General features: G+C 38.8%; 1 protein-coding gene across 14 annotated transcripts in view; it reads left to right on the top strand.

Annotated features, from left to right (window-relative positions):
- The window catches only part of Tenm3 (teneurin transmembrane protein 3), a 2,741,632-nt gene that overhangs the window by 1,842,280 nt on the left and 878,938 nt on the right, over positions 1–20,414 (top strand). For all 14 annotated transcript variants that reach the window (XM_060381770.1, XM_060381769.1, XM_060381766.1 and 11 more), the window contains one exon: positions 14,471–14,653. The gene's annotated coding sequence lies outside the window, so the exon portion shown is untranslated. The remainder of the gene's footprint in view (positions 1–14,470; positions 14,654–20,414) is intronic.

Raw genomic sequence — 20,414 nt, 5'->3', positions numbered from 1 at the left:
TCTTGTTAATTCAGAGCATATATGTTTGCAAAAGAGAAGTAAACTGTGTGGAGTTTGAGCTGAACTGTGATGCCATCTGTAAATAGTTAGGAGAGGGGCTCCGTGGAGCCGAAGCCAACAAGGCTCCCTAACAGGCCAGAGTGATTTAAACAAAGCTCACACAGAAGGTTCTCTTGTGCTGGTCCTTCAGTTGTCCGTCTGAAGCAGCTAGTTAGCACAGGATAGCCTATGTGCAAGTGCCTCCTCTCTGATGAAAGTCAGTTCAAGCAACAGTTTCTGAGCCTCTTATTCAAAATTCGCTAGGCACAGAATAGCAATAATTCATCAGCTTCTGCCTGAGGACACATGGATGACCACCGTCTCACTAGGGTCTACAGTCGGTAGAGGAGGCCTGAGAATAGGAAGAGTAATGACAGCCTCACTCTAAAGAAGAGAACTATGTGAATCAGGCAGTAACAGCACCCCCACAAAATAATCTGACAGAAAGTCAATGCCTAACATGGCAACAATGTTTGTACAACAGAGCAAATGGGAGTTGCTCTCGCCAGCCATCGATGGTCTGTTTGTGAGACAGAAAATTTTTGGAATGCAGTCATCCCAGCCCCCACTGAATGCCCTTCTGTCCTAAAGAAGGGAATCTCTGTCTGCCCAGCCCAAAGGTTTCTACCACAACAATGCTTTTCCTATTCTTTAGGACGTACATTCAATGACATTCATGGCCTTTTACTCCTTTCAAAACTAAAGGCACTGTTTAGTGCTTGAAAGTTTATTGCTCATAAAACCCAGTCCTTCTTAGAATCCTTGAAATACCCCAACCTCACAATATCAAATAGCAGGTTTATTCTTTTCACTGTCAGTTTAAGAGTAAAAGACAGGAAAACAGTGGCCCTATTCCTCTGCCCTTTGTAATATAACATGTACAGGAAGACCTAACATGTTTATGGAATAGCCTACATTTGGAGTAAATAGAATCTTATGGCTGAGAACAAAAATCCAAAATGCTTATTTTCTACTTGAAGGGAAAAAAAAACACCACAAACCAAAAATTGTATCATTATGTTCTGTGTTCTTCCATCTTAGGGGCCTATGGCCTCATTTCCATCTGAGTGATCCCTCCAATGATGGAAGAAAGGACATTGCGGCCCCTTTTTGAGTACTTCCATTTAATACAAGCGATGTTGTTAGTTAGAAGTCTAGTCCAGTCCAAAAGAGGAACAATCATGAGTCCCAAGTGGAAGTCAGATAGGAGGTTCACGAACAGTTCCCTCTGTAAGACCATTTCTGTATTAATATTTTTTCACTCTTTTGGATACAAATTTTATGAGAAGTATAAGGAGTCGGGGCTAAGTATTATATAACAGCTAGTGAAGATTCCCCAAAAGGGTAGAAACCAGATGATGGGTCACCATCAGGTAGGTTTAGGTAGACAAGTGAGAAGCAGAAATGGTAAGCATAATGTCCACACACACTGTAGTGGGAGAGAGGCAGGCACAAAGCTACTGACCTGAAGAAGGCTATTCACCGAATAATAGTTTTTGGTCCTTGATTGTCTTGCAGGAGTCCTCAGGGTCTGGTGGTTTCTCTCTGGTGCCTTTCTGGGAGATCTCAGGGCTTCAGGACATTAGATAAGCTCAATAGATTCAGTCCAGTTCTGCCACATGGACTTGAAAGACAGATCCAACCCACCCACATAGGTACCAAGGGAGCTTAGATAGGCCACCTCAAGAACAGCACAACAAATCTTACTCATGAAGTAGGCTCCATGAGTTCTGTTGTTAGAAATACCTGCCCATGTAGTCTCAAAGGTACTCTTTTTGTGGGTGCGGAAGCAAGAGACAGGAGTCAGATCCATGAGGCAAGGGTCTTCAATGTCAGCCTTCACAGGAATCTCTTCAGAAGACCTTTACCTTTGGATATGCTTTCCTACTGGGCCTTCAAAAGCATTTGGGAGCTGTAAATTAATTATTTGTTTTTATTGGATTTTGTTTTTGTCAAGGCCAGTTGAAGATCTGCTCCTCATTTGGCTTTGGGAGAGTTGAGAGTCATAATTGTCATGAGTATGTGTGTGCGTCTTGTCTGTTGTGTCTAGAAAGCATTGTTTCCCTGGTATTATTGATCACCTCTTGCTCTAGCTATCTTTCTACTCCCTTTTCCTACATGAAGATTACTGAACCTCATGAGGAAGGATATGATACAGCTATCCTACGTGGGCCCTAGCTCGCCATTGTTTTTTTATTCTGTGCATGTTGACTGTTTTGTTGTTGTTGTTTTATTTTGTTTTTGTACAAATCACCATCTACTTCAGGGAGAAGCTTCTTTTTTATGAGTCTTAAGTAATATCCTCATTCATGGATATAGCAATAAGTCATCACGAGGCATTAAACACACAAAAATAGAAGATGGGGAGAGAGAATATAAGTCAGGGCTGAAAGTAATAAAATAGAAAGGAAAAATACAAATATTTAATGAGACATAGTTGGCACATTAAAAAGATTAGCAAATCTACTTTAAAAATCTAAGCAATAAATTCTAAAGAAATGGATTAATTTCTCCATACATATGAAAAAGTTAAATAAAGAGGTAGTTTAAACAAATACATAACAACCAATAAGATAGAAGCAGCAACTAAAAATCTTCCAACTAAAACCAAATGAGGTCCAGTGGGATACATAGAAGAATTCTACCAGACCTTCGAAGAACTAATGCCAATACTCTTCAAATCATTCCAAAAAGTAGGAAAGGAAAACTTCCAAACTCTTTTTTTTACAATGCCGATATTATCCTGATAACAAAATCAGACAAAGATCCAACAACAAAATCAATCTCTCTTACAAACATAAATTTTAAAACTCTCAAAAAAATAAATGCAAACAGAATTTAAGGACATACAAAAAAATGATCTATTATGAGCAAGTCAGCTTCATCTCAGGGATAGTTCAATACGTGTAAATCAATAAATGTAATCTACCACATAAACAGACTCAAGGACAGAAACCACATGATCATCTCATTAGATGCAGAAAAGACATTTGACAAATCCGACATCTTTTCATGATAGAAGTTTTATCTTAACTATCTCAATTCTTTTATGACTGAAGCAGTCTTTTCAGATTTATACTATGGAAAAATCCAACCATCTCATTTTAGGACAAAGTTTTATCATAAAAATCTTTACTGTCCAGAAATAGCTCTGTTCTTATACTCTTTTGATATTTTCTCCTCTTATTTACTGTTATTTATTATCATGATACAAAGTAACATTACAAAAGAAATTTATCACATTATCGAGGGAGAACTAGACTAAATCACATTATTAAGATCATACATACATACATGTAAAACCATGAGGCAAACTCAATAGAATACAGAAGACAGCCAAAATATTTGTTTCTTGTACATTCAAGAGAATGATCTACCAGCGCTGTTTTGGGTTTTGAATGTAGATAAACAGATAATGACAAGCGGCAGACACGGAGCAGAGCATTATCAAATCTATGTTTGCAACCTTATAGAATCAGCTGAGGAAACCCTTAACAGGCTTCAAGAACAATTTAGATTTAAGCATACAGTGCTTTTACTCTTGAGCTATGTCGTTCTACTTTCTACAAACAAAAGAGTCAGGGGACAAGACTGACTCTGGGACACGAGGTTTTGAAGGACATTTTGAGATATTCTTGAATTTGGGTAGAGAGGGCCAAATCCCCAGCTACAGAGCAGTGTGTCTCAGTGAGTTCAAACACACGTGACGATGTATTTATTTCCAAATAAAACTAAAGCTGGCAAGCAGGTACTTTTCTTAAAGCATCAGAAAAGAGAAAGAAGAGAGGAGAGGAGAGAAGACTGGGAAATTGCTATTGAATCTAGTGTGAGCGAGCTAAAATTAAACTATTCTTTGTGACGCTCACATGAATTTGCTTAGATGGGTCCTATCCTGTTAGATAATGCATCAAGAATGGGATTTAAAAAGAGGTAACAAACACTTAATGTCTTGTCAGTCTAAGGCTTGGTCTTAAAAGATAAGGCTTGGGTCCCAGAACACCGCCCAGGGACAGTGAAAGAATGAAGAAAAGACGAACATATGAACGCAGCCAGAATATGGTGGCCTGAGCTCTCTGGTAGAGAAGTAAAACACCCTGAAGTTTCAACGTGTCTTCAGGTGTTAAATACTTGAGGGTAGAGAGATAAGACTGACATTTTCTGCACACACTCTCAACGTTACCACGTAGAAAATGGACAACAGGGAGATAGAAAAAAAAAATAGGAAAGAAAAAAAGAGTCGCAAGGGACGGTGGTTTCCCTAACCTTTTGTGCTTCCTCATACCAACCAGCCATGCTAGGCTATTCGGATACTGAAGAGGAAAACTTTCATTTTGCCGGGCGGGTACCCCTGCACTCTGAACGCTTTCTTCAGCACAGGCTGCCAAACTATCCTGTTTAGTCTGCATGGAGCTTTCCATGCTGCTCACTGTTTGCCCTCCTGGTGGACTCTGCTTCTGGGATAACTCAAATATCTCTATGACTGCCGGTCTTAGGAGCACTCAAGGTGGAAGAAAAAGCTTCAGAGTGAACACTGAGCCTTGGTTGCTGGGGAAGTCAGACAGCATTTGAAGAGCATCTGTAGCAAGGAACATCTCAGGTCTCGAGCCTTGGGCGTATCCCTTAAACATTTACCGACCTGTTGTTTTTTTATTTAAATCTGCCAATTGTCAGTCAAGAGTTCAGACTACTGACTTTATTAATATTTTTAGCATTGATCAAAAATTTTAAGTACCTTTTGATGACACTATTCTTAAGTAAAGAGGAAAACCAAAAAATGTAATTAACAATTTTATATCAGCTATAGTATTGAAGGAAATCATGGTTCTATGTTACCCAGGACTATTATATGAATAGAACAAAATTTTGACACCTGAATCCCATGACTCTACTGGACTTACTCACCAAACAACATGAAAGCCCGAAATCTGACTTACATGAATAAATACCATTTTAAGATTCTATATAATATTTAATAGAGCTAAAGATGATGGACTTTAATATTGGAAGTAAGAAATGGAAGCTCTGTCTTCCTACCGAGACTAGGAGAATCTCTTGGTAATTTGTCACCTGTAATTTGGGTCCAAGTGTCTATCAGTTAGAGAGCGAAAGCATTGGATAGAGCTCAAAAGGAAATGGCACCCGAATGTTTGCTTTTTCTTAGCCATGTCTACATCATAGCAACAAAACCTAAATATCAAGGGCTAAGGTACCTGTGGCACAATGGGTGGGAGAGAAACAAAAGCACATGAGAAGAATGAGACAAAGGAGTCTCAAAAGTGAGAACATACAGGTTTAATCAGAGAACAGCAGACCAGGAAGTGCCAGGCAAGGGAACAGGCATAAAGATATATTGCAGCCAGTATCTCCGGTTGCCAGGATTCCTGTCCAGTTAAAGAAAGGACCAGGAGATTGGTTTCTAAGTTTGAGAATATCCTACTTCAAAATAGAGGTAAGGTCTCAAGGACTATGAGAAATGAATAGCTGAAGTAAAGATTTTCCCAGGAGCTGGCAAGAAATTGGGGGACACCAAGGCTCTAGAATTGTCCTGATATTTTCTCCTCGAGTCATAGATTCTTATAAGATCAAGGGAAGAATGGAGAGAGCTAAATGTGCTGTGTCCCGACAGATTGCTTGGGGCTCTTTGAGATGAACTGGGGTGAAAGGAGCCTCTCTTGCAGATAACATATGTGTTCTTTAAGAAGACAGTTCCTACTGCCCAACCATACATCAGTGAGCATTCTGCCTCCTGCCATGAGGATTTCAACCCATTTCACCTACTAAGTCATCCTATAGTCGTTAGAGGAAACAATACCTTAAATTACATGTGCACACCAGCACGCAAATACCCCACCTGAGAACTTTGTGAAACCACACCAAGAACGTGTCTGCCCTTGTGGTGTTCACTAAAATCACATCACTAAAGAGTGGATCACGTCCAAATGCATCATTATCATAAACAGCCCATTATCACACCCTTCTTGCAGAAATTCTGAATTGGTCCTGTACTTTGAAAGCACAGGCATGTGGATAGAAATAACAAGACTTATTGCTGGGGCCACATACGTGTTCAAGAGGATTATCAGCCCTTGCTTCCAGACAATTCATTGATTAAGTTCATTGTATCTCAGTGTCTCTCTGGCCCTGACTCAGAAAGGCTGAAGTTCTCTTCTCTTCTTTTTCTTTCAGCCAGGGTCAGGGGCTAAATATATTTTGACTCTGATACTTTGGGCTTTTTACTCTTTCCCTAAAGCTCCTCTTCTTGCCATGTGCCTACTTGTCTTTTAGGTGACTGTATGTCTGCCACAAAGCTGAACTTCATGTCAGCGTAACTCAAATTGAATGTTTTTTTTTTTCTTTTTCTTTTCTTCTTTCCTGTCTTTCTCTCCCAGACAGCTACCAGGATTTATGACTTGCCTGTCCTAGGGTTTTTCTTTTAATCTTTGATAAAAATTGTCTGCAAACCGAAGAAAAATAAAAGGAATTTTTGGGGGGAGACACCAGGTCCTAAACTTTGAATGTGTAGTAACTCAGTTTTGCCATTAAACAAATAGAGAAAAGTTAACTTCCCTCTAAGAAGTTATGCAAGAAACTGGTTGTGAGGTCACAGTCAGTTTATTTAAGAAATGTTTGCTGTCTGCCTAACCTGCAACAGATTCCCTACAGGCTGTGACATATTCTATAGTATATATTTTCAGGCTCATCCGATAACCCAACCTTTACTATTTCAGGGTACTGTGGCCCTTCCTGACTCCTTCCTCCAAAACCCAATGTATGCATTGTTTGCCACACAGGAGTAACCCCTCAAGCAGAGTCTGTGGGGAGGGAGCTATAACAGATAGGTATATTCTGCATTAGCTCTGTTTGCCCACATTTCTATTATATCTCCACTTTAGCCAGTATTGGTTCTACCATCTCCCATATAAACTATCTGCCCTTGATAAGTTGCCGAGATGTGTTCCCGGAGCCACTAGAAAGGAGATCCATCTGGTGCTTGTCCTCAAAGACAGGAAGACAAAGGAAGTCACCCTAACAATTCAGGCTCCGGTGGCAAACCCTTTATCCAGTGTGGAGGATACAACCATTCACAAGAGCTACGAGTAGTGGGTTCTTTTCAACCGAGTGTGACCTCTGGGGAGAGTCCCTGGTAACTTGATCTCGTAACCTAAGATCTTCCAGAATGTGCCACTCCTGGTATGTATCGATAGTCCATGTTGGTTCTGGTTTTCACTATCTGCAGTGGCAGAAAGACACTCCCTTAACTATGTACTTAGGTCTTAAGGGTTTTTTTTTCCTCTCTCTAACTCCTCATATATGTACCCTTTCAATGGGGTACTAGCATCACTGAAAATAACTATCTAGTTCAAATTATGACATTTTCTAGTCACCCCACAAATGCTTATCAAAACTTATGAAAATATTAAATACTAATAACAGAGATAAACAGGAAATCATCAACTTTCTTCCTTTGTAGATTTTTTAAAATATATTTGTGTGACTTAGAAAAAGTCCTTTCATCCTCATTCCTCACTCCCCTCAAAAAAAAAAAGGATTTTTTTTTTTTAATTCTCAACTTTCACACAGCTTATGCAAACATTTCTTTTCTGAAGTGTCTTTGGTGACACAATTTTCATCTGTACTTGTCATCTAAGACAAGTCCATCTCCAATAGACATGGGTTTTTATTTCTCCAGTTTTATTTTCTACTGAAGAAGTTTAAAAAGCCAAATGGTTTATTAGCTAATATTGTTGCCATTAGTTCCTTGACCCTTAAAACATTAACCCATCATTTTAATTAACATGTGCCTAATGTGCCAGCAAAATTGACTTTGGAGAGTCATAAAAGCAGAGACATAAAGGAATATTGTCTGTACTGTTAAAAAAGAAGGTAAAATAAAGTAAGATACCTTACTCTTTTTCAAAGACCACTGATCCTAATTTCCATATTTTGAAACATACTGGGAAATGTCATAAAAATCTGCTCTCAGACACATCAATCATAGGACATTGGGTAAAAAGAACAAAACTTTTCAGGAAACAGATTCAGCAAAGCTGGTTGGACCTTCCAAGCAATATGACTTGTCCTAACAACAGTTAGCCTTGAGTCAATTAAGCAATAGATAAACATAGAAACTGTGAAAGAGATATTGTAGTTAAATGAATTACTATTTAGTAGGAGCAACAAACTATTTCTCCTTTGTTCAAACAATTTCTGGAGTTAATTCAGCATTCTCCATCTCAACTCTGCATAAGACATAAGTACATGCATGGATGCATGGATGTCCTTCAAGCCATTGAACGTATGGTAGGAATGGGAGAGTAGATGAAAAACAATTGGAAGGCTGACTTGTTTATCCTGTGGATCGGGATGTCCAAGTTCTTGCTAGCTTTGAGAGCCTTCAACCTTACTTTTTTAATTTATTAATTACACTTTATTCATTTTGTATCCCCCCCATAAGCCCCTCCCTCCTCCCCTCCCGATCCCACCCTCCCTCCTCTTTCTGCATGCATGCCACTCCCCAAGTCCACTGATAGGGGAGGTTCTCCTCTCCTTTCTGATCTTAGTCTATCAGTTCACATCAAAAGTTGCTGCATTGTCCTCTACCGTGGCCTGGTAAGGCTGCTCCCCCCTCACGGGGAGATGATCAAAGAACAGGCCAGTAAGATTATGTCAGAGGCAGTCCCTCTTCCCATACTATGTAACCCACTTGGACACTGAACTGCCATGGGCTACATCTGTGCAGAGGTTCTAGGTTATCTCCATGAATAGTCCTTGGTTGGAGTATGAGTCTCTGGGAAGTTCCTTGTGTTCAAATTTCCTTGTTCTGTTGCTCTCCTTGTGGAGACCCTGTCCTCTCCAGCTCTTACTATTTCCTACTTCTTACATAAAATTCTAATGGTTACCAGAGGGAAGACTATTTGTTCCTGTTTCTCCCTCTCATTACTAGGAATGTCTCCCTAAACTCCTACCTCTTAAAACCTTCTTCAGGAACTGGACAGTGGTGGTTCACATCTGTAATCCCAGCACTCAGGAGGCAGAAACAGATGGATCTCTATTAGTTCAAGTACAGCCTTTCTGCAGAGCAAGTTTCTAGCACAGCCAAAGCTACACAGAGAAACCCTGTCTTGAAAAACAAACAAACAAACAAAAATCCCCTTCAGTCCAAGGGCAGCCAACCCCACTGCTACTTTCTTTGCTGAGTGGCCATGTATGAATGTTACCAGTGGCCTGTATAAAGTGTGTGATTATTGTCTTCCAAACTACCGCATAAACCAAGAGAAGAGCATGATTTTCCCCACTTCACTTATGTTTCCACAATGGGTTCTAGATTGTGGAGTACAATTGAAGGTTAACATGTATCTCAAAAAGATTCTAGGCAATAAACAAGAAGCCACCTTACAATGTGGTCTCTGGAGAAAAAAAAAAAGATAAGAAGGAAAATGTAAAAAAAAAATCTTTTGATGAAAGTATTATCATTCAAACAGCATCTGTTATTAAGTTCACAATATTCAAAAATTTGGGTTTCTTTTAGCTTCCTCCTAGAGTGTCTAGCTTCGAGAAGTAAATGAACACATAGATTGAATTCCTCAACAACATGGAAGCACAGAAGTCATGTGGGATTTCAAGTGTGCTCCCAGTCTCATAGCTTTGGGTTCATTTTTCAGCAATCCTAATAGAATTTTGTGTCCAGCTTCTTCCTTAGGTCATGAGTCAGTAGGCCAAATCCAGTCTCAGCTCAGATATGTGATTTACCTGTTCCTATGAATATGGAGTATCATTTAATAACACATTAAGAGACTTACCTGTAGTGCCTACTCATTGAAGAAGAAGTAATAACTTTGTCATCTCCCATTCATGGCCATTGAATGATGGCTTGGGTGCCTTAGGTCAATGAGGAAGTCTGTCTGGAGGTAAGTGCTGGGGAGTAGAAGCTGGTCTATGCTGAGACATACATATTTATACAGTATGTGAAAAGAAAGAACAATCTGTGCCAATCACAGAGGCATTCAAACACAAATCCTGGGTAAGAATGGATACAGCAGAAAATGAAACTCTTTTTCAATCTAGTTGGGGCAATAGTCCCTCCGAGTTTCAGATGAACATTTGAAAAGACGGTATAACAAAGTGGAAACAACAGCAAGCAACAAATAGAACCAGAGAGGCAAAGCACAAAACCTCAACAAAACAGCTGAGATTTCTAAGTACTGAGGTTGTGTCTTCTCAAAAAAGGAAAGCAAAAATAAATGCAGCAAATGTCTCTAATTATTCAGCAGGTCATTATGAAAATGTTCAGCAAAAGTTTCCACTTCTCCATGGAACCAAAAGAGTCTTAACACCAGAAGAGAATGCAGTTTGGTATATGAATATATTTCCCAAGAGTAAAGATGAGGGCTGCTGGGGAGGCAAGCTCTGATCATTAGAGCCAGCTCCCCCCAAGTCCTCAGCCTCAAGCTGCCTCTCCACAAGGTCTGTCCATCCTGACTGCTTTCGGCCTTCCATCCTTCTATTCTTCTTCATCTCTACAGACCTGTCTTTAAATTCGGGCATCACTCCCCTTTAAGCTATGGCATTTCAACAGCCTCTCAACTGCATGCCGACTCCCTATTCTCTCTCCATGTTACCTGAAAGATGCAGAATTACCTACTAGAGGGGAAAACTAGTGATCATGTCACTCCTATGATTAAAATTTCTTATTAGTCTTAAGAGTGAAACTCAATCTCATGCACAAGTCTCACCAGACAAGTTCACACCTCTAACCTCTATTTTTATTACCCTGTTAGTTCATTTCTTTCTTTGTTGTACTTCTAAGCATATCCCTCCTTCAAGAATTATTCTTACTCTTCTGGGCATATCTAGTCACATTCTTAAAACCTCACACTGAGCAATGGTTGAATCTAATAGATTTGCTTGGTGATGTGTGTCTTTCCTCTGTGGCCAGTTGACCACTCAAGGGAGGGATGTATCCTGCTATTATCTTTGTCCAAACAGTTCCTAACACAGCATCTGGCTTATGGTTAAAATTTAATAAATCATGGGTTCAAAATTCAACTGATAAGTATGGATCTATTTGCATTTTCCTACATGTGTATATCCCGTTAGACCAGCACCATTTGTTGAAAATGCTTTTTTCCATTGCATGGTTTTGGTATCTTTGTCAAAAATCAGGCATCCATAACTGTGTGGGTTTATTTCTAGGTCTTCTATTTGATTCCTTTGATCCACCATCCTGTTTCTATGCAAGTGCCATGCAGTTTTTATTACTGTTGCTCTATAGTATAGCTTGAGATCAGGGATGGAGATAACCCCAGAAGATCTTTTATTGTAGAGGATTGTTTTAGTGATTCTGGGATTTTTTTTTTAATTATTCTTGCTATTCCGTATGAAGTTGAGAATTCACCCTGCACCAAACTAAAGTCCAAGTGGATCAAAGACCTCAACAGAAAACTAGACACACTAAATCAGTTAGAAGAAAAGGTGGGGAAGAGCCTCGAACTCATTGGCAAGAAGACAACTTTCTGAACAGAACACCAACAGTACAGGCTCTAAGATCAACAATCAATAAATGGGACCTCACGAAACTGAAAAGCTTCTGTAAAGCAAAGGACACTGTTGTCAGACCAAAACAACATCCTACATATTGGGAAAGGATCTTTACCAATCCTATATCTGATAGAGGGATAATATCCAGAATATATAAAGAACTCAAGAAGTTAAAAAGTGAGGTACCTCAGAAGCAGAAAGACACACATGGTATATACTCACTTATAAGTGGATACTAGACATATAATATAGGATAAACATACTAAAATCTGTACACTTAAAGAATTTAAGCAAGAAGGAGGACCCTGGGTAAGATGATCAATCCTCACTCAGAAAGGCAAATGGATGGACATCAGAAGAGGGAGAAAACAGGGAACAGGACAGGTGCCTACCACAGAGGGCTTCTGAAAAACTCTACACAGCAGAGTATCAAAGCAGATGCTTAGACTCAAAGCCAAACTTTGGGGAGAGTGCAAGGAATCTTATGAAAGAAAGAGGAGATAGAAAGACCAGGAGGGGACAGGAGCTCCACAAGAAGAGCAACAGAACCAAGAAATCTGGGCTCAGGGGTCTTTTCTGAGACTGATACTCTAAGCAAGGACCATGCATGGAGATAACCTAGAACCCCTGCTCAGATGTCTCTGACATGAACTCAGCAGCTGGCTCTTTGATCACCTCCTTCTGAGTGGGGAGTAGCTTTACCAGACAACAGAGGAAGACAATGCAACCAGTCCTGATGAGATATGATAGGCTAAGGTCAGATGGAAGGGGAGGAGGACCTCCCCTATCAGTGGACTTGGAGAGAGTCATGGGATGAGAAGACGGAGGGAGGGCAGGATTGGGAGGAGATGATCAAGGGGGCTACAGCTTGGATACAAAGTGAATAAACTGTAATAAATAAAAAATTTAAATAAACAATATTCAACTAATAAATTAAAGTAACTCCAACTTTGAAATGTTAAATGCAGAATTATTTTAAAATTCTGGTTTGGGTGTTTTACATAAAACACAAAATAGAACACACAACTGATATGCATATGTGAATCCTGTTGGGGGAGAAAATGGAGCTTTTAAAAAGAAATAAATTATGTTAAGAAAGGTAAAAGTATGAAAGTCTTGTTTGTGTTTTAAATCAACAAGACTCCTTTCTCCTTTACCATTCTGCCTCATCCTCCATAGCAGCTGAAGCAAATCCATGAATCAAACTTTTTATTCTTCAGCTCCAACATATGGCATTTTCAATAACATATTCCTGTGTCATGTTTGTTTGCTTTTAGGAAAGCGAGATGCCCAAGTTACTGGACTAAATCTGGGAGGAAGGCTTGGGCTGCTACTGCAAATGCATTGTTTTTCCTACCCTGTCAGTCACAACGCATTTTAAAATATGGGCCTAATCACCAGTATTCCAGGGGGCTGCCACATGCCGGCACTGGGATATGGAAGAGCTAGAAATCACAGCAAGTGTGGATGTGGGCTCCTGGGCGCCAACTGGCACACAAGCAGCCTCCAGCTGGCGTGCACCTGCACTTGAGATCCCACCTCACCAGGACAAGCTCAAGCTCCTGCCCTCTGCCTTGGCACAAGGCGGGGAGGGGGAGGCCAGGCCTCTCGGCCAACCTGTAAGAGGTTCTGTCATAGTTTCAAACACCAGTAGCTCTGTGAGGTGTGCTTGAGGGAGCCAGATGGTTGGATGTCCTTTTAATCAGAGAACAGAGACCACATGTTTTCCAGTGTTTGGGGGCAGAATTTTTTAGGTTGATCTAGGAACAGACTCTATAAAGAAACGTGAGTTCCAAAGAAGAGTATATCTTATTGCTATTATAAATTTGATGTGCATTTTTTCAACTCTAGGAGGTTCGGATAAACCAAACATTTAGTACTAAATGTGGGAAGTTCTGTAATGTTAAGAAACACACACACACACACACACACACACACACACACACACACACGAGTTGTTCTTTTTATCTGAGCATACTGCTCTAGGAAGGACAGGTACGTAGCTCTGGATAAAGGATAAAGGGGACACCCAGCAAGCCAATATGATCACTTGAAAAAAAAAAAACACACTGGTGATCAGTGGGGTACCTTGTCACAGCCAGGTCACCCTCAAATTCTAAAATGTGTCTGGTGCTAGGTCACCTTGGTGAATTAATTTATTTTGGGCTCAAAAAACTGAACCAGGTTTTCAAATGTGGTGCATTAGAGAAGATGCATATGCTGTCTGAGAATCCACTCCCACCTGTAATAATTATAACTAAATGTTTGCAACCATGCAAGCCCTGCCATTTCAATCTCAAACCTTGCGTGCGCCCTGGTGAGATTCTAATCTAGGCATTAATTTCTCATTTATAACAGAATATCCAAGTTTCATTTGTATACATCCCTTTCACGATCACATATTTACACTCGCTGAATTAAATTCACACATTTAGACTTCAACAGTGATTAGTGTCATAATAATTACAGTGATGATATGAATAATGAGGCTCACGTGATCTTAGGCAGGCAACTTACTGTAAGTGATGGGCAAAGTCAACCACTTTTGGTGACCAACATAATCAGCAAAAGGTTGCTTAATATGGCTTTTAAAGTGTTCTTCTATGATTTAGGAGAGTGTGTTAGTCAAAAATATTTAGCTAAAATATGACGGATATAACGTGTAGCTATTTAATGAAGACTGTGATGAGGGTTGAGCGTTTATTAAACCTTGTATCTAGTCATCAGTGATAAGACCATCAAGGTGCATAACTGAAGAGATCACAAAGAAAAGATGTACTTGTAATTGATATAAATACTACAAGTTATCTTCCTCAGTAGTCAGTAATTACACTTGGCTAATTGTCTCATTAAGAATTTAACAATGGATATTTTTTTTCTTTCTTTCCAAAAGGAGTTCGTGTGAGGTTAGACACTTGAGAATCTATTTTGGCTGGCCCCAAATTCCAGAAGACCTTGTCCTCCATGACTGTCCGTGTCTTCACTTTCTGCACAGCTTGACACAGCCACGGGAGCATGGCATGGTGGCATTGCTAGAGACCTGCAGGAAAGTTTCACGAGAGTCATCTGTTAAACTGTGAGTTCCCTGAAGGCGAAAAGGTTCTCCTTCATCTTTTCCCGATACGTTCTGATTTGTTTTTCTTTGCTCACGCAAACACAAGCATGCATGCAGATCTATACTGCCTCCCTTTATTCAATTCTATATTAACACAATACCAAACTCGTCTCAATACCAGTCTCCTTCACACTAAATAAATAAAAGTAACAGTTTCTCGCCGTTCACACAGGCACGCATGTGCACAGAGAGAGAGAGAGAGAATAAGAAAAGAGAGAGCACACACCTCTACTACTCCTTACATCAAGGCTTACTGTTACACATAATAGTCATGGAAAATATTAAAATAACACGTGACACGCATTTACCTCTTATGTCAGTCTGAGGTTGGATTTTGCGCCATGCGTGTATTGGATAGATTCAAGTGCACATGAACAAAGTCAGAGTGCTGTCTGGAAAGGTCAACTTTTGCTCGTTGGTTCCCTACATCATGTTAGTATTTATCAATCATGTGTACATGCTTGTTTTCAATAGTATTAAGATCCGCTGGTGGATTATGCCTTTATTACTATCTTTATTGTCAGTCTGTCTGTCTGTCTGTCTTTCATCCTTTCTCTTTCTTTCATTGTATGTAGTGTAATGGGGGAAGGCACACGTATGTGTGAATATGCCTGCACGCATGTTCACGTGAGAGGTCAAATGAGGCCACCACATATCCTGATCTACGACTTCCATTTTCTTCTTTTGGGATGGGGTCTCTCACTTAACCTGAAGTGGGGTTGGTCCCGTTTCCTATTCTTTTACTTTGTTTTCCTTTATAAACAATTCGTAGAACCTCTAAACAGGACTAGTCTCAGAATAAGCCCTTCTTGTTAGATGTAAATATGTGTCCAGTGAGGAATGTCTATGCATTTCTGTTGATTATCTTTGTCTCCATAACTCCACGTAAAACAATTCATCAGTCCCCTTTTCTCTTAATAATGTTTTTTTCTTAAAACAGTTAAAATTCAGAAAGTAGTACTTTTATTTTAATAGTGCATTTTTCAAATCACGGCCAAAGATCAGCTGAACGCTCTCTGCTGGAGCACTGGAAGAGTTAAAAGTATATATTTCAAGGCCCCTTATCTTCCCTGATGAATCAGAATCTCTTTCAGCAATGTTCATGAACTCTATTTGACATAGGTAGCTCTTCCCCCAACCCTGCCTAAGGCATCAAGGTTAAGAACCACATTCTAAAGTTATTGCAAAGATAATAGGTTTAGCGTTAGATAATTTAGTAGTTGCATTCATTTCTTTTCTTGTTGCACATTTATGTTATTTTAATTATCTTTGTTTTGTTTTCTTTAACTATTTTTGATACTACCTCATTTCAAATAAACTGTTTAAATGTTCTCCAAAAGGCAATAATATACTGTGTGTGTGTGTATATGTGTGTGTGTGTGTGTGTGTGTGTGTGTGTGTTATATGTTTTATGCAAAGCAGATTTGGAGCCTTCCTTTTTTATCAAAGCCAAAAATTATATTAATGTATTAATTGAGTTTATGTGCTGCTCTTTATGGAAAGGAGCCAAAAAGTTACATCTCAGGCCCTTTAAATGTCAGTATTAGGTTACTTGAGTCCATTTATATAAAAGCAAGCTCTATATCAACTCAAAGGGGATTTTTATAGATCATCTTGAGTCTCAGTGTTTGCTGTATTGTTGTGGTGATACGCATGGTGCTTCTTTCGTAATCTCTGACGTGATATCTCAATGTATAGATCTGTAAGTGGAGACTATTGGTTACATATAAACTTAAGGATAACATTAAAATGTATGATTAAACAAAGTGTTAGCCAAATGTAACAAGTTTTAAATTAACAGAACTAACAAAAGCTAAGATTCTTTAAAGAATCATCTGTGGACCTTACAAAATAAAGATAATACAATTTTAAAACTTTTTTTTTATTATTCCTGAAAATCAAAGAGAGAATAAAGCAACTTTTTGCCAGTGCTCATCTTATGCTTCATTGTGCCTCCTGTTTCATTCTACATTCCCATTGCATGTTGAGCCTCTATTTCAACACCTCTCTGTTTTAATTTATCCTATGTTTTATCTTAAAACAAGCCTTAGAAGCAGCTTGAAGAGCACAACTAATCCATTCCCCATATATGAGTTTTAAAACACTCTCTTTAATATCTGTGACACATAACAGTTGCATTTCTGGGCAACTGCCTTTGAATGAATGCATTTACTATTTAATTCTCGTGCTAGCAAATATTATGCAAAAAGCAAGTGTTCTTGGACCGGGCATTACATAGCTGGTCAAGTGGCTTAATACTTTAAGAGGTCACATGAGCATGACTATAGTCATTCTTGGTTGATCATGATCGGACACTGTGGTGTGTCACAAGTCATGGTATTCAATATGCTCCAAAGTGTTTTCTAAATGAGATATTAACAGTGCAAGTGTTTCTTGATCACATGTATTAAAGACAATCCGACAGATAGACGTGATATATATTTGCATCATTCCTAATTCCTAAGTGAGCGATGAGGAGGGAGAAGTTCATAAAGGAACCATTGAAGACAAGCGGGTGAAGGACAACACTCTCTTTTTACTTATTCTTCATCCCCAGAGTGCTCTCTTACAAACAGATTTCATCTTCTAGAAGTTCCTTTGACTACAATCCTCTCCTCACTTTCAGGGACTATATTAAATGGACTCGTTACTGTATTCCCTGTTGCATTAGCTAAGCTTTTCCTTCAGTAACACAATTTATTTTTATCTCGAAATTAGTAGCAGCTTTGTGACTTTTGACAACTCCACATCACCTTCAAACTCATCCTTACACTCACCTTTAGATACAGAACTCTCAAATTCAAACTATATTCCTTTTTGAAATAGCAATTAGATTTGGAGGTGATATTAAGGTAAAATGAAAGTAGAAAACACTAGAGCCTTACTTAATAATGTTATCATCAATCCCCACACCTCGGGACCAACTTAAAGATGAAACCTATTCCTACAAGCTCCTTCTAATATGTTCAATAACTCATTTTCCTTGAATGTGGTCCAAGATATTTCCGATATTAGTAACTTCTGCATGATATTGAATCTTGACTCTTATGAGGCTCCCATATATCAACGGGTTGAATCTTGTATTTTTATGAGTCTTTTTAGCTTTCAACATATTGGCCTCTCTCATCAAAATGAAGGGGGCCATCTTTGTAAATTTACAGAACATCTAACTTGAATATCAAATGGAAATTGGCCATCAAAGAAAGCCCCATGTCACATATCCATTATTGCAGGCTATTTCATACAAGTCCTTTAGGTTAAGTCTGGTTTTTCCCCCCTCAGTGCGTAGAACCTGGTATTAAGGAGTCAAGCGATCTAAATAATATGAGTTTCAAATACCAGTAGGAAGTAGTGGCAATTTCCCAAGATGCTCTTCGGGGTAAGTGGAATCTCCTCAGGAACCACTTCCCAGATCAATCCAGTCTGTCCATAAAAACACATTTAAATTTTCCTCCCTGAGCCTGCTGCTAACAGTGGTACTCTTCCATTATGTATGAGCCTTTGCTTGTTGCACAAGCAAACTGCATAGTGTTCCATTAGTGATTTTCAATTTCATGCTAAGCTTTGCAATTTATTAGTGTTATTTAGGCTAATGTACTATTATTTTGCATATTTTATGCCAATTGCTATTCATGCAATGTGATATTTTAGTATTGGGGATCGATAAGTGTTTACAAATTTTGTTTGATTAAAGACTGATGCAGTTGAATTTCCTACATTGACTTTGTTCTGGGAATTAATCATTATGAAACGCATCATCTCTCTATATATTTTTGATACCTTGGGCCAGATTTCATAAAGTTATATGCTAATAAAAATACTATGCCTCAGAATTATGAAATAACAAGTGAGTCAGTTTAGTTTTCATAAATTTTGCTAGACATCTAGGAAACCTGTTCATGTGTATACTTGGCTTGTCATGTACATGCAGTGCTACGGGACAATTTTTTTATACTGCAATAGGAACTCCACTAGATAAGTCTTTATAGTTGAGGCTAAAATGCTAATAATTTGGTAAAGATGTGTATGATTCATGTTGTGTGTACACATATTCAATATTTTAACAGAACAGCCACCCAGCCTAGCACGCTTGCCTTAAAATATTCATTGTTTGCCACCAAAGTGCAAAGGTGAGCACAGGGATCAAGTTATGAACTACGTAGGTTTCCCCGTCTGTAATGCACTAACCTTAAGAACAGGATTTATCCCAGCAAGCACACTTAGAGTCAGAGTAAAGATAAACCTTTTCTATACTTACTGTAAAGACATGTTCATAATCATTATAGATTGTATCCTATGCTCGCCGTTCCTGTTCATAGGGGATCAAATGTGCTTCCCTGGAGGAAGGATTGTCTGAGGTTGGAGCCTTTTATTATATCCTCTTGGAAACTTATGGCTTCCTTCAATTTCTTACAGGATTTTGGATACTGGTTATTTCTGTTTATACAGGTTCCCATTACTCATGAAAAATTCTGGTGTGCTCTGTCTCACGTGAACTCTCTCTTTTCTTCACTGTGCTGTTCATCTGTAGGCATTTGAAAGGAATTTCTTACAAGGTTTTTCTACTTGTTTTGCAACACATAGGATCTAAACCAATGCCTTGTGCATGCTGAGCCGGTGCTGTACCATTGAGCCCCACCCCTCATCCTCCACCTTGTTTCAATTTCTCTTTCCTTAATTTTTATTGTACCCCTGGCCTGTGTGGTTTTCTGTGAATAATGTTAAAGTACTAGAGCTCTGTATTATCCAAACTTTGAGTTTGTCTAGAAATAATACAGAATGAACAGTATGTGAAACTTTTTGATAGTTTAAAATACTATCTAAACTTTTATAAACCTATACAGTCAAGGAAGCGTACAGTGTTGCTGAATGTTTGAGCTTCTCTGATGGAGTGATGTAGAAAATACTTCTATGGCGAGTTAGATTCCTTATAGGACAGTCAGTGTCCTTGCAGGGTTATTATGAACTAAATCTAATATTCTGTTAACTTAAAGATTCAGCAACAATTTTCATCAAATTATTTGGTCTAGTTTTTGATGTACTGTGGAGAGTAATAAAACTATTTTGCCTGAGCCTGTGTTTACTCATCTTGGAGTTTCTCTTTATTGTAAAGTAACTATTCTCAATTTTTGGTGTTTAATAATTCATTCTGTGTTGAAACATTTTTTTTTGGCCAACTGTTTTATACTAAAGGCTCAGAACATAAATGAGAAGAAACTCACCCAAACTTTGTGTTGTATCCTGCTTTTGAGCCTGGAAGTCTGTTAGAACCATTGCCACAGATGATTTTGGGGTGTATGATAGTCTCTGGGCATATTTAAGAAACTATGTCTGACTATAGAAATTCCTTTAAATACAGAACTAATAAAACAGTGACTATAAAATTATATGTTGTGCCAAATGGCACATGAAACCAAAATTAAGTTTTATCAACTATGTCTGTCGTAAGATATATTTTTACTGCCCCTCCCTCTGACCCTAGTCTATCAGGTCTCATCAGGACTGGTTGCATTGCAGAGGCACATGGGAGGAGATGAGGGAGGAAGGATGGGATTGGGAAGGGACAAGGGAGGGGGCTACAGCTGGAATACAAAGTGAATAAACTGTAATTAATAAATTAATAAATATGTTTATTAATTTAAAAAAGATATACAGGCAAATGGTAAGAACTAGAAAAGATCATTCTGAGTGAGGTATCCCAGAAGCAGAAGGACACTCATGA

This window comes from Meriones unguiculatus, chromosome 4, assembly GCF_030254825.1.
Source record: "Meriones unguiculatus strain TT.TT164.6M chromosome 4, Bangor_MerUng_6.1, whole genome shotgun sequence".
In the NCBI taxonomy this organism is placed as follows: Eukaryota; Metazoa; Chordata; class Mammalia; order Rodentia; family Muridae; genus Meriones; species Meriones unguiculatus.
This window is presented reverse-complemented; position numbering and strand designations above follow the sequence as displayed.